We start from the raw sequence: 13,024 nt of genomic DNA on the forward strand, positions 1-13,024 counted from the left end.
ATTAAGGCCTGGAATTCCAATTATGACTTGGGTAATGAGTACCCCAGCTTCTCACAGAATTGGACATGCACAAGAGGCAAGCATAATCAAATGGAAGTGGTATATTCAGAATAGGTCCAGAGCAGGCAAAAATGGAGTTTCTGCTCTACATGAATCTATGGCGAACATTGATACTGAGAGCAATGAAAAGCCCCTTGAATCTAAGCAACAGATGGTACCATCCTTAGTGAAATGGAATAATGGCTATGACGGACTAAATGAAGAACAGAAGAAACATGCTTGGTTTACTGATGGGACAGCAAAATATTTAGGACAGAAGAGACATTGGAAAGCAGTAGCCTATAACCCCTGTACAAGGCGAACTCTGGAAAGTTCTGGGATAGGTGGAAGTAGCCAATATGCTGAACTGATGGCAGTGCATCAGGCCATCAGAGCAGAGAAAGGAGGACAGTGTCATATATTTACTGACTCGTGGGCGGTAGCTAATGGATTAGCTACGTGGATGCTTATATGGAGGAATCAGAATTGGGAGATTCATGGCAAACAAGTTTGGGGTAAAGAGTTATGGGAAAATATATGGGACATGTCTTTGGTTACAGATCTGTCAGTTTTTCATGTTGATGCTCATGCAACCCTGACCACACCAGAACGTGAGTACAATGCACATGCGGATCGACTAGCAAAGATTGCTACTGAATGTATTGTCCCTACTCCGACTCCAACTGATGACCCAGCCTTAGCAAGATGGGTCCACCAGACTGCTGGCCATTTAGGGGTCCAGGCCACCCATCAATGGGCACAGGATCGAGGTATCAGTATTTCTCATGCGTTGTTAAAACAAATAACAGAGGGGTGTTGTATATGCCAATTAGAAAAAGAACGAACTCTTCCTAGGATAGTTACTGGAGAAATAGCAAGGGGAAAAGTTCTAGCCCAAATTTGGCAGATAGATTATATTGGCCCACTACCCCAGGATAAAGGATGTAAGTATGTATGTACGTGTGTTGACACCTATTCAGGTGTACTAGGGGCTTGTCCTCATAAAGACGCAACTCAGAAAAACACCTGTAAAACTCTAGATATTGTAAGTTTATATTATGGAACCCCAATGCAGATTCAAAGTGACAATGGGTCACATTTCAAGGGCAAAGAAGTGAAAAGATATTGTGTGTTGAATAATATAGAATGGATATATCATATTCCATATTACCCACAAACATCTGGGCTAATTGAAAGAATGAATGGATTGTTGAAAGAACAGCTGAGAAAATTAAGCTCTAATAATTCATATCGACATTGGAAGGATAATTTGTCTATTGCCTTACGTAATTTGAATAATAGGCCCTTAGGGGGGAGTACACCTCTAGCCAGAATGATGACCCCAAATCTGCAGATCAGAGAACAGCAAACATGTGAGATCCAAAACATTGAATTTTGGACTGTGAGGGAAGATGTCCCACTACCAAGTCCAGGAACACCTGGTTCAGCAGGAACAATACATTTACATTGTATAGAGAATTTTGGGTTGAATAGGAAAGAGATAAGAAAAACCCCTACTGGAGTATGTATGAGAATCCCCAAGAATCATTTTGGACGGATATTACCTAAACCAGGATTAGCGGCTCAAGGAATACGTGTATTGGCTGGAGTGATAGATTCTAATTATCAAAAAGAAATTGTTGTGACACTCCAGAATATGGGTAAAAAACCTGTACAATTTTATAGAAATGATAGTATAGTTCAAGTGATTATTATCCCCTGTGAAAAAATACCCTTTGTGAAAACTGACCCTCCTCCCAAAATAACTACTAGAGGGGCAAAAGGGTCTTGCTCCATTGATAGAATAAAGTCAGGAGCTAAGGTATGGGTAAAACGGAAGCCAGATGATATTCCAAAGGCTGCAGAAGTTATAGCCCATGGGAAGGACAACACTGTAACAGTTGTCTATTCAGGGGAAAATAATTACCAAATCGTACCCCTGAACCATATATTTTACTGTGAATAGGTTATAATAATAGATTCACAGACTCCACAGGTATGGCTGATGCTGGTAAATGCCATAAGCCACTCAGAGGAAAGGTGATTAACGGATGAAAACTTGTACATTTGGGGAAAGGCTGGGAGGACAATCCTAGTCTCTATCTAGGATGGGATCCTCTTAGTTTAATTTTCCCGTTGTGTTTCCTTGTACATCTGGGGAAAGGCTGAGAGGACAATCTTAGTCTCTATCTAGGGAGGGATCCTCTTGGCTTCCTCATTATGTTCCTTTTGAAAAGAAACATTTCCCACCTGAGTTTGGCTCTGATGTTGGATCTTTGCATAACTGAAATCTCAACCAAACTTGAGATGATTTTATTTGAAGGATAATAGTCCATAATTGTCTACTCTTTTTGTCCTTTGTTTTGGCTAACGTTGTTGCTAGTTCTGTTTCCTTTAGGCTTAAGCACCCTGCACTTTCTGGTGACTGCCTAAGCACATAGCATTCTTGGAATTCCTGCCAGCTCGTTAAAGAACTGACCTCTGGAATGGGACTTTTTGGGGCAGGGCCATCTCTACATCCAATTTCAGCATGAAGAAGCTATGGAAAATGAGACCTTCACCCCTTACCCCAAGATTTTGAGCCCCAATCATTCAAGGGGGGTGGGAATGATGATAGTGTTCTATGTTTACTTATTTTGTGTTATCCTTGCTATGTTGTTTTATTATTATGATATTATTGATCCTATGTAATGGATACAAGGATCTAGGGGTGGACATTTGAATTATTAATAATTATTTTGGGGATGATTGATTGAAGAGATTATCTTGCTGGGACCTAGGGGTGGATCACATTTGAATCGTAAACCAATATTTAGGAATGTCACCAAATGATATGTTTTGCTTTATAATGAATGATATCTTTTAGTTTCCTTTGTAATTGGATCACAATGTATGTTCTAGGATACATGGCTGATTAGATTATGTATCTTATAACAAGGGGTGGAGTGTGTTGGCAACCAAAAATGGGCTCCTTAGCACTTAGTCAATAAGTGCCCTTGACTAGTTTGGCTTTTTCCCCTGAACTGAATGCTGTTTGTATGTTGGACTGGAGTAAGCTTGTCAGCCCCTTCACCTTGCTTCCCTTGCTTAAGCTGATGGAAAGAACCTGTGCTTTCCTGGTCAACCCCTTCACCTTGCTTAAGCAGATTGAAAGAACCTGTGCTTTCCCCGGCGTACCTTACACCCCCGCAGAAGCCGGATGGTTAAAAGCAGCTCCCGTTGGAGCCAGAAGCTGCTATAGCCACAGCCACAGCTACAGCCACAGCCACAGCTGAAGCAGGAGCTGCCAGTGGCAGAGCTGATCTACGGGAGGAAGCTGAACAAGGACTTCAGGCCAGTGGGTAATCTTTTTACCATAGAGGGGGAAGCATGATTTTGCTTTACGCAATCATGCTTCTCTGTAGCCTCCTGGTTACTCTTTCAAGGCGTGCTTATTGGGCCTGGAAGCTTTTGATCAATATATCAAAATGGGGTTGCTGGTTCATGGGTTGGTTACTGTGGAGCCTAAATATATGTTTTGATTCTTCCACCTTCTACTTTGAGAGTTTCTTATATCCGGCGGTTCCGAACCTTTCAGACATGTATATGATCCTCTTTGAGATTATAAACTCTGCCCTCCTAATACACCTCCCCACTTCCAGTTCCTAGGAATGAGAAGGGAACAAAGAGATCATTGATTCCAACTGGCCACTTTACAGATGGGGAAACAGAGGTGTAAAGATGTCATCTCACTCCAAACCCAGGCTCCCTGAGGCCTACGGGGCTGAGAATCACTGATGGTATTCCTCCAAATTCTTCTCTTTCCTATGGGAGATTTCTTAGCACAAATACACTCTCAGGGCTTGGCCAGAGTCTGTATTGGTTCCACAGGGAATCACAGCTTTGGGGTACTGAGCTTCTGTTCCAGTCATGAGAGTCTTCTAGTACAAAGTGGGAGACCCCTATAACAGTCTCTCCTTAAGGGAGGCTGGAGGTCATGGAATCAATACCTGGAAATCATTGTTATAAGATTGGGCCTGGTGGTCTTGAGGCCGTCCTGATGGTCTCTCCTTAAGGGAGGCTATAAGCTTGGAGAACAGATTCAAGGAAAAATACTAAGGATAGCTTTTTTGAAGGTCAGTCCAGCTGTGGGCCCCAGGGCCCCAAAGAATACTCTGTCTGTCATTAGTTTTTTTTTCTCCCTGATGACAAACCCTCAAAATAATATTTTGCCCTACCTCCAGATATGCTAATTAGCCAGCAGGGGGAGCACCCCAAGTCAGGCTACTGTACAGACACTTCTCCATTTAGTTAAGCAAAAGTGGACCCATTTTGCAGATTTCTACCTAACACTTCACTTCACATGAATTTTCCTGCTTAGGTGAGGGAGGAAGGGAGGCAGGAAAGGGAACCTGGCCTTCTGGGGGAGGGGGGCAGGTGGGGGAAGGGGCCTGAACACGGTTCAAGGACACGTGGAGGCTGAGATGGAGAAGTAACAGCAGGATGAGAAACACCTGGGGATGGGAACAGACGTGGACCCAGGAGTGGATGGAGGGAAGACAGACTTGCTGCAGTGAGGCAAAGGTCTCCTCTCTGTGCACCTGAAGTCTCAAGCCAAGCCACCAATCCAGAAGAGCCATAAGCAGCAGACTTGGGCTCTGCGATTCTTCTGCCTTCACTTGGAAGGTGTTTTTTTGGGAGGGGGATTGTTTTTGTTGGGGGTGGGAGATGGGAGGCCATGAAGCAGCGAGCCAAGTCTAGGGACAGTAGGAGAGAGACGAGGGGGGGAGGGAAGAAAAGAGAGAGAGAGAGAGAGAGAGAGAGAGAGAGAGAGAGAGAGCTGGCAGGTATAATTGTTCATGATTCTCGAATTTAGAGATGTTCTTCTATACCTAGTTTTTTTCCCATAGTTCTTTCCAGTATTCCCAGGAATTTTCATCCTTTAGGGTGTTGTACCAGAAGCGAGCGAGACACACCACAGAGTGTAAGTTTTAAGTGGAGAATTTATTAGCCGGCGGCCATCGGGGTACGGCACCACAAATCAATGGCAAATGTGTTGGGGTGATGGCTTGGCTTATATAGGATATGGGGGTACAGAGTGGGGGGGAAGAGGAACAAAGGTCCTGGCTGATCAAAAGATTCAGTCAGGTTGTCCTACTACCTGACTGAATCTTTTGATCAGCCAGGACCTTTGTTCCTCTACTAGTGGGATAATCTCATTTACATTCCTTGGTGGAGTCACAGAGTCCCAGGGATATCTCCCAGGAAGGGTCTGTCAAGTTATCTCTCAGTGGGATGGTCCTATCTATTGACATTCCAGGAAGGAGCCAAGGAGTCTCAGGGATATCTGCTAGACAGGATCTGCCAGGTTATCTCTCAGTGGGATGGTCCTATCTATTGACATTCCAGGAAGGAGCCATGGAGTCCCAGGGGGTTTGCTAAATACCAAAGATATCTGAGTCCATTCTTTCTGGGGGGGCTTGTCAGTAGCTAGGGGTTACTCAGGGGTTCCTAATTTTCCTTGTATTACATTCCCCACTTTTTTCTTCATGGGGGGTTTCAAATCCTTGAAAAAGGAACGACCTGATGGGGCATAGCAATAAAATTAGGAGGCCAACCACAACGCTAAGCAGGGGTGACAATAAAAGGAACGCTAGGTCGTTGGCCCCAGGGGAAGGCCAGACCTAGTTGGAAGACTCAAGGAGAGTCCAAGGAGCCTCCCCGGGTACTGCACTCCAGAAATTTAAAAAAATGGTATAAAACATCCCACATTTCCCCCTTTTTGGTCAAAGGCAAACTGAAAGTTTCGCCTAAAGACCAATTAAAAGTATGGAAAAAAAAAACTCTTTTCCACAGGGTGAATGAAGTTTTAAAATCCCTATCTAGGTGGAGTCAGGTTTTCCCTTTTCTGTATTTGGACATCCCCAGGGATGGGCAGAAATTGTAAACTAATTGTAAATAAGCAGAGGGAACATAATAAAAATTCAGGAAAACAGTCTTGGGAACACAAGGACGCAGAAGGGAAAAAAGCAGGTCTTTGCTCAGGTTCTGGTTCCGGATCCCTTGAGAAAGCCGTCCGCATCTGGTGCTGTACCTCTCAGGCTCTTGGAACCGCAGGGCGAGGTCTTCTATAGGCCCAGATGTCCACTCCTCACATGGGGTTCCCAGAACACATGTAATTTGATAATTAAGGTCCCAGCCACGCAGGGCTAAGTTCTGCCTCTCTGGTTCAGATCTAGAAATTCTCAAATAATTTTAACTTACTATAACTTAGAGATACTTTACAAAGGGGATATATTTTCACTTGTACCACTATCTTATACAATTTTCTTGTATTAGCATCCAAATTTAAGATCTTATTACCAAAACACACTTAACAGCTCAAATTTCCAGAATCGATAAATTTTTAGAGCCAATCATACACATCTGTACATAATTCTTAGGGGAATCAATCTGATTGCCTTTTTCAAAATTCGCTATCCCTTCCTTTTATTAGACATTGATCACATTACATCTTTGCCTTATTTGCTTTGCCTAATCATTTTCCCCTTTCGGAGGATGTTATCCCTATATTATTTCAATGTCTTATTTGGTCATGAACCTAAGTTAAAATTGTAAGCTGTATCATACCTGTATCCTATTATAATAACTCAGAGATATTTCAGTATTCATCTATCTATTACCTAACAGATTTAGCATAGTGCTTACAAAACTTCTTGTTAATATAAATTTGCTATGAAAGAAACGAGGGACTATGTCATATATCTTAACAGAAGGAAAGAACTTACTTCCTTAGCTCTGTTTGATTCCAGGCACGAGTCATATCGGATAGCCAATCTTATAGTCACCAGGTGCTGAAAGCAGGGCTTAGGTGTAACCAGGTGGGGACTTTCCTTTTCAGAAAGGAAATAGCTGAGTTGGGAAATAAAGTCAGGAAGATCCTACCTAGGCTGTGTCCAAGGTCGTCTTCACGACTGCTCCCAGGCAGACCCACCTAAAAAATTCTCAGCTTGTAACGCCTGGTGTGCCATTACTGGCTTCATGTGACCTAGTCCTGTAATCAGATCTTAAGACAATATTAAATTGTAGTCCCATAAAATCTTAAATAGCAAATAAATATCCTTCAGATAAGACTGCCCAAATTTTATTGAGCTAATAATTATCAAATCAAGCTACATAACTTTTCCATCTTCTAAATACTTCCTCACACTCATCTCCAACTTACTTTGACCATCTGAAACTATCATTCTCGGGACAAGAGAGGCTTAGCTAACTCCCATTTGTCCCCAAACTTTCTTATCTGCCTTTCCTATTTTCCCTCAACCTTAATTCACCTTTCCAAATCTTTCAAACCTAGTACTAACTCTTCTTTACATTTCAACCATAAGACAAAACAACTCATAAGTTAGTACTTTCATTGTCATAACTGTGTATACTGGAATACCATTCCAGCTTCTTAAACCACAAAGATACAAAAAAGGGGATTTGTTTTTTCGTGATAACTCATTCTAAAAGAAGGAACACTTATTAAAAAGATCTGCCATCTCATCTCCCCCTGAAGGTGGGTTCTTCTCCATCAGTTGGCAGACTTCACTAATTAAACTACCAGGCCAAACCCATATCAAGTCTTAGTCTAATCTTATCAGTTTTTTTAAAAAGAAGCCAGGTTGGAGGCTTCTAGGCCCCTACCGTCCTCTTAATGCTGCCCCTCTCCTTTCCTTCCCTTCTGACAGGTGGGCTAAGGTGAAATTCTTTTCTTCTTATCTAAACTAAGGGCGGGGAGGAGTAAGGAATTCAGACTGTCCTTTGGAACCTCCTTACTCAAAAAAAAAAACTTGAATAAGACATTGAATGGGTGCTTCTATAGATAAGCATCAATTCTAATAATTCTAATAAGGATTTTTTTATCCAGATGTTAAAAGGCATGCTCGCTAAACTTTCCTGAACACAATTATTTAGAAGGTTTTAAAATGATAGACATCTCGTTTTTCCTTAAAGCAAATTAACCCTTAAATGCTGGAATTCATTAACTAAGTTGGTGCCAAATGTCCTCACTCTCAAATATTGCACAGAATTCCTAGACATTACAAAGTTCCTTAATCAAAAAGTGTTATAATGGGAGGACACTTAATTTCTATAAATTACATACTCAATTAATTAGCCTTATCACAATAATAAGGTTTACCAGGACTTAAAAAAGCTTTTTCCATAAGAATTCCTCTACGCAGAAAACTCACACAAGATTGATAAGAATTCATGACTAGATGGTTTCAAAAGTTCTTGTTTCAGTTAATAACCTCAATTTCTTAATTAACTACGATTGTTAATCTAACAACATCCAGTTTATAAGAGAAATTATTCTCTAACAGCACAAGTAATGCGATATTAACCAATTTGTATAATAACTAACTTAGAAATAAGTACACTATAAGCACTTATCAAAAACTTGAAACAGATTCCAATTAATTACCAATCTAGTGATCATAACTGAGTTGGATAAGCAAATCAAATCTGATTCCTAACCACTAGTGGTAACATTTTAATTTCTAAGGCCCAATACTCTCTGCATTGTAAAAGATTACCACATTTTTTAATATTGCTGATACATCTGTTTGTCACATTACACAATTTAGAAATGTACCAGAGCCCTAAACATAATTATGCATTTTAAAACTTGAAACAACCCTTTTATCAATTTAGGTGATCACATTTCTAAATCTCCTTGCACGGAGAATCTTTCATATCATTATTTGAAACTATAACTTTAAATCACCAGATATATTCTCATAATAGAAAACTTTTTCACACAGAAAGTCTGTTCTCATGGTTAAATATCAGTATTATTAATTATTTACTTGTTATAACCACATATAACAGTTCCAAATTTTATCACATCTCTTTAAAAACCCAACTCACATATATCAAAATCAGATTAAAATTGCTATAATATCATTTCTTACCACACAATGGTCTTCTCAAATTTCACAATCTGAGAGAATTTTGGGGAACACAATGCAAGTTTAGAAATACAGAAACAATAATTTTCAGATGACGTCTATTGCATTTCCAGACTTCCACATATAGAAATTATTCAGCTTATTACTTTTGGTATTATATGTTAATGTATTAATATATAAATACATGTATCACATATATTAATACATTAACATCCCAAATACACTTTATTTAGCTGTATATTCTTCAGCACCACTACCTCTGGCCCAGGTATAGGAACTTTTGCCTGGCCATGAATGAACTTATGAAAGAAAGAGAAACTTAATTTTGCACCCACTTTTTCCAAGCTTCATCTTATACAAAAATGCCTAAAAGGATTTTTTTCAGACTCCCAAGGAAGATAAGAGCAGGAAAAAATCCCTTTTAGTTTTCTAAGGGGCTCCTCCCTAGGTGGGGCCTGGCAGCCCCTTGAGGGCAAGGAGCCTACCCTTCCAAGCACTAACTAACCAGCCCTATTTCATTACAAGTTTCCTTTTGGCTTCAGCTCTGATAACCTTTCAATGTGGAGGGTGGGGGAAGGGTGGGGCCAGGAGCAGCACATGGCAGCCAAGAGGAGCACATGGACTCCTGACTAGACAGGTAATCTCAAGCTGCTATTCTACAACCCTCCTAAATTCCTTATACAGGTTTTCTATCTCTCTTTTTCACAAATTCACCTTTTAAACTTTACCACAAGGACGGGCTACAAAGGTACTCAGGGGCACAGGACTGACTGTCAGTCTGTGAATTTCTGTCCCTCTCCTCATTGCCCGGTGGGGAGGGCGATTTAAGTTTTTCCCTACAGTTCTCCTGCATTCTCTTCTAATCTGATCCCGGAGGAGAGGAGTTTGATTTAACTGCTCTAACTTTTACTGCAGCCCTAGTGAAAAGATCTCAATGATTGTAATTCAAGTAAAACTTCACCCCTTGCTCACTCCCAAAAACCTCTTTTGTACTTGAATCTAAGGGAATCAGGGACTGAGACAAATGCAAGAGTCCCACTGAAGACTTTAACGGAGGTTTTAGCCGGAAGGCATTCATTGGGAGGAGATGTTTTCAGCAAGAGTGAGCTCCTGGAATGACTTTACAATTTCAGGAGTTCTTTCTTCCCAAAATTCAACTAACCAATTTCCAAACTTTTAACAATTTAAAACCCAGAATTTGCCAAATTTTAACCCATTCCCCGTAGTTCTGATGAGGGCACAGTCTCTGGGAACCCCTTGAACCCTTGAACTCTCCTTGAATCTTCCCACTCTACCTGGCCTTGGCCTGAGGCTATAACCATTAAGCCCAAATGCCTACCTTGCCCAGTCCTCTATTGTCCAGCTGTTTCCTACCCTTAATCTTGTCTTCCCAACGACCTCCTGCCCTTAATCCTATTTCCCATCCTTAAACCTGATCAAAATATCTATACCCTAGCTTTGCTACCCCAGCCCTTTATGGGTTGTCATTTCCATATAGCCTTCAGCTATTTCCCCCACCCAGGAGTCTGACTTCATCCCAGTCCTTTCAGGCTCCTCCTTAGACTCCTCCTTAAGTCCTTCCCTAGACCCCTCCTCTGGTCACCCCAGACCACCCTTCAATCCCTCCCACAACCTTTGCGTATATAACCTCCATCTTGCCTCCATGAAGGTGGTCAGATCTAATCTAGCTCAGATTGGTCTGGCCCGCTTTCCTTACAGGCGTCGCGAGGGGTGGGATGTCTTGGGGGCAGGCCTATGTGGCTAACTCTTAATAAACTTTATCTTTTCCCTTGGCTGAGAAAGCTTGAGTCGAATTCTTTCGGCAGGACCCAGTGTTTCGGTACTTTGGGGTGTCGAGCACCTCTCACCCCAAACCCTCATCATTTATGGTTCCCTGACCGGGAAGCACTGCTAATCTCAAGTTCTTCTCCAGCCAAGACTGAAGGTATGTGAGCCTCCCTCTCTCCCGATCCCCCTCCTCGCTCTCCAAGCATTTTGGATGTGCTTCTCGGGCCTGACCTCAGCAGGTCCCAGTGGGTCGGACAGCCACACTGTCCTGGTCAACCTGACGCTATCAGGTGGTTCTCGGTCCAGTTGGACAGCTCGGTCCAGTGGTCTCAGTGGGTCGGACAGCCATGCTGTCTTGGTCAACCTGACGCTATCAGGTGGTTCTCGGTCCAGTCGGACAGCTCGGTCTAGTGGTCTCGGCGGGTTGGACAGCCACGCTGTCCTGGTCAACCTGACGCTGTCAGGTGGTTCTCAGTGGGTCGGACAGCTTGGTCCAGTGGTCTCAGTGAGTCGGACAGCCACGCTGTCCTGGTCAACCTGACGCTATCAGGTGGTTCTCGGTCCAGTGGTCATGTCGAAGGACATGGACGGATGCCCCATCCGGAAGCATGTGCCAGATCCTTTCAATTGTTTTGGTGCTGGGAATTTGGGAAAGTTTCAGGTACCTTCTGTATATTTTGTCTTCTTGTTTATTTTGTTTGTCCCCCGACAATTACTCCCAACTTCTCCTTTACTAAGGAGGAAGGAATTTCCAGCCTCGGGCCCTGCCCCCACAGCAATATCTCCTCCCCTAGCCCCTCTCTCTGAGGTAGCACCCACTTGGGTCTCTGGGGTATCTTCCCCTCTGACCTCTACCCCTCCTCAGGTACTAGCTGATCTCCTTTGCCAGGCAGATGCCCTGGCCTTGCAGTCTAATCTACCTCAGCCCCAAGCTCCAGGTCCCACAGCACCTTCAAGGCTTTTTCCCCTGAGGGAAATGCCTGCCTCCCCTGCTGGGACAAGGAGAGTGCATGTTCCATTCTACATTTCAGATCTCATCCAAATTAAAGAAAAACTGGGGAGATACTCAGAAGATCCAACTAAGTTTACTGAGGGTTTTAGGGATCTGTTCCTGCAATTTGAACTTTCTTGGTGTGATTTGGATATCCTCTTCTCTACCTGTTGTACCACTGAGGAGAAGAGGAGAATATGGGAACACGCTCAAAAATTTGGGGACAGTTTGGCTAGCAATAACCCCATAAAATATCCCCCAGGAACAGCTGCTGTTCCCACTAGTGACCCAGGATGGAATTATCAAAGGAGTGAGGATAGAGAAAAGAGAGACCATATGGTAATTTGCCTGTCAGAAGGCCTAAGAACTGCATTTCAAAAGCAAATAAATTTTCAAAAAATTAGGGAGATTACTCAGGGAGAAAAAGAAAACCTTGCCCTTTTCCAAGCCCGGCTAGTAGAAGCTATTAAGAAGTATACAAATTTGGATCCTGATTCTATTGAAGGGGTGGCAATAGTTAACATGTATTTCATTAATCAGTCTGCCCCAGATATTAGGAAGAAACTGCAGAAATTGGCCATGGGACCCCAAACACCTCAGGTCTAATTGCCGGAGACGGCCTTTGGAGTTTTAAACAATAGAGACCTGGTTGCAGCAGAGGAAAGAAAATTCAGGGGAAGAGCTAGAGGCAGAGAACACACTCAATTCTTAGCTGGTGCCATGGCCAGGAAAAGACCCAAGGAGCGCCCCTCCAGGGAGCCCCCTTGAAAGCCCATTGGCTTGGGCAGTGGGGAAACCTGCTTTCGATGCCACAAGGAGGGTCACTGGTCTAAGGAGTGCCCCTCTAGGGTGCCCCCCTGGAAGAAGCCTCCAGGATCCAGGCCTCTAGGACCGTGCCCAGCATGTAAGCAGGAGGGACATTGGAGGTGTCCCCGAGGCTGGAAAAGTGGTAGAGCCTCCTCCCAGCACCCTGTCCTCCAGTCTTCTCAAGACTCGGAAGGAGGGGAAAGCCTGGGGTTTGGCTGTGCTCCCACTTTCTCCACCTCTCTCGCAGAGCCCTGGGCAAAATCGAGGCAGAAGGTAAGGTTACCCACTTTATCATGGCTATGTTCTCTTGCTTTAACTAGTGGCTCTGGCCCCACATGGCCCTCGACCTATCAGGTCATGGGCATCAAGTATCTGTTGTCTGAACACTCCTTCTTTGGCCCTGCCCCCTTGGGAAGGGACCTGATGGTGAAATTGGGAAGCCAATTTTCTATAGTTAAACCTC

General features: G+C 43.1%; 1 pseudogene; it reads left to right on the forward strand.

Moving 5' to 3' along the window:
* Positions 1-13,024, forward strand: part of LOC118857424 — a 56,080-nt pseudogene that overhangs the window by 7,879 nt on the left and 35,177 nt on the right.

Source organism: Trichosurus vulpecula, chromosome 7 (assembly GCF_011100635.1).
Source record: "Trichosurus vulpecula isolate mTriVul1 chromosome 7, mTriVul1.pri, whole genome shotgun sequence".
Taxonomy (NCBI): domain Eukaryota; kingdom Metazoa; phylum Chordata; class Mammalia; order Diprotodontia; family Phalangeridae; genus Trichosurus; species Trichosurus vulpecula.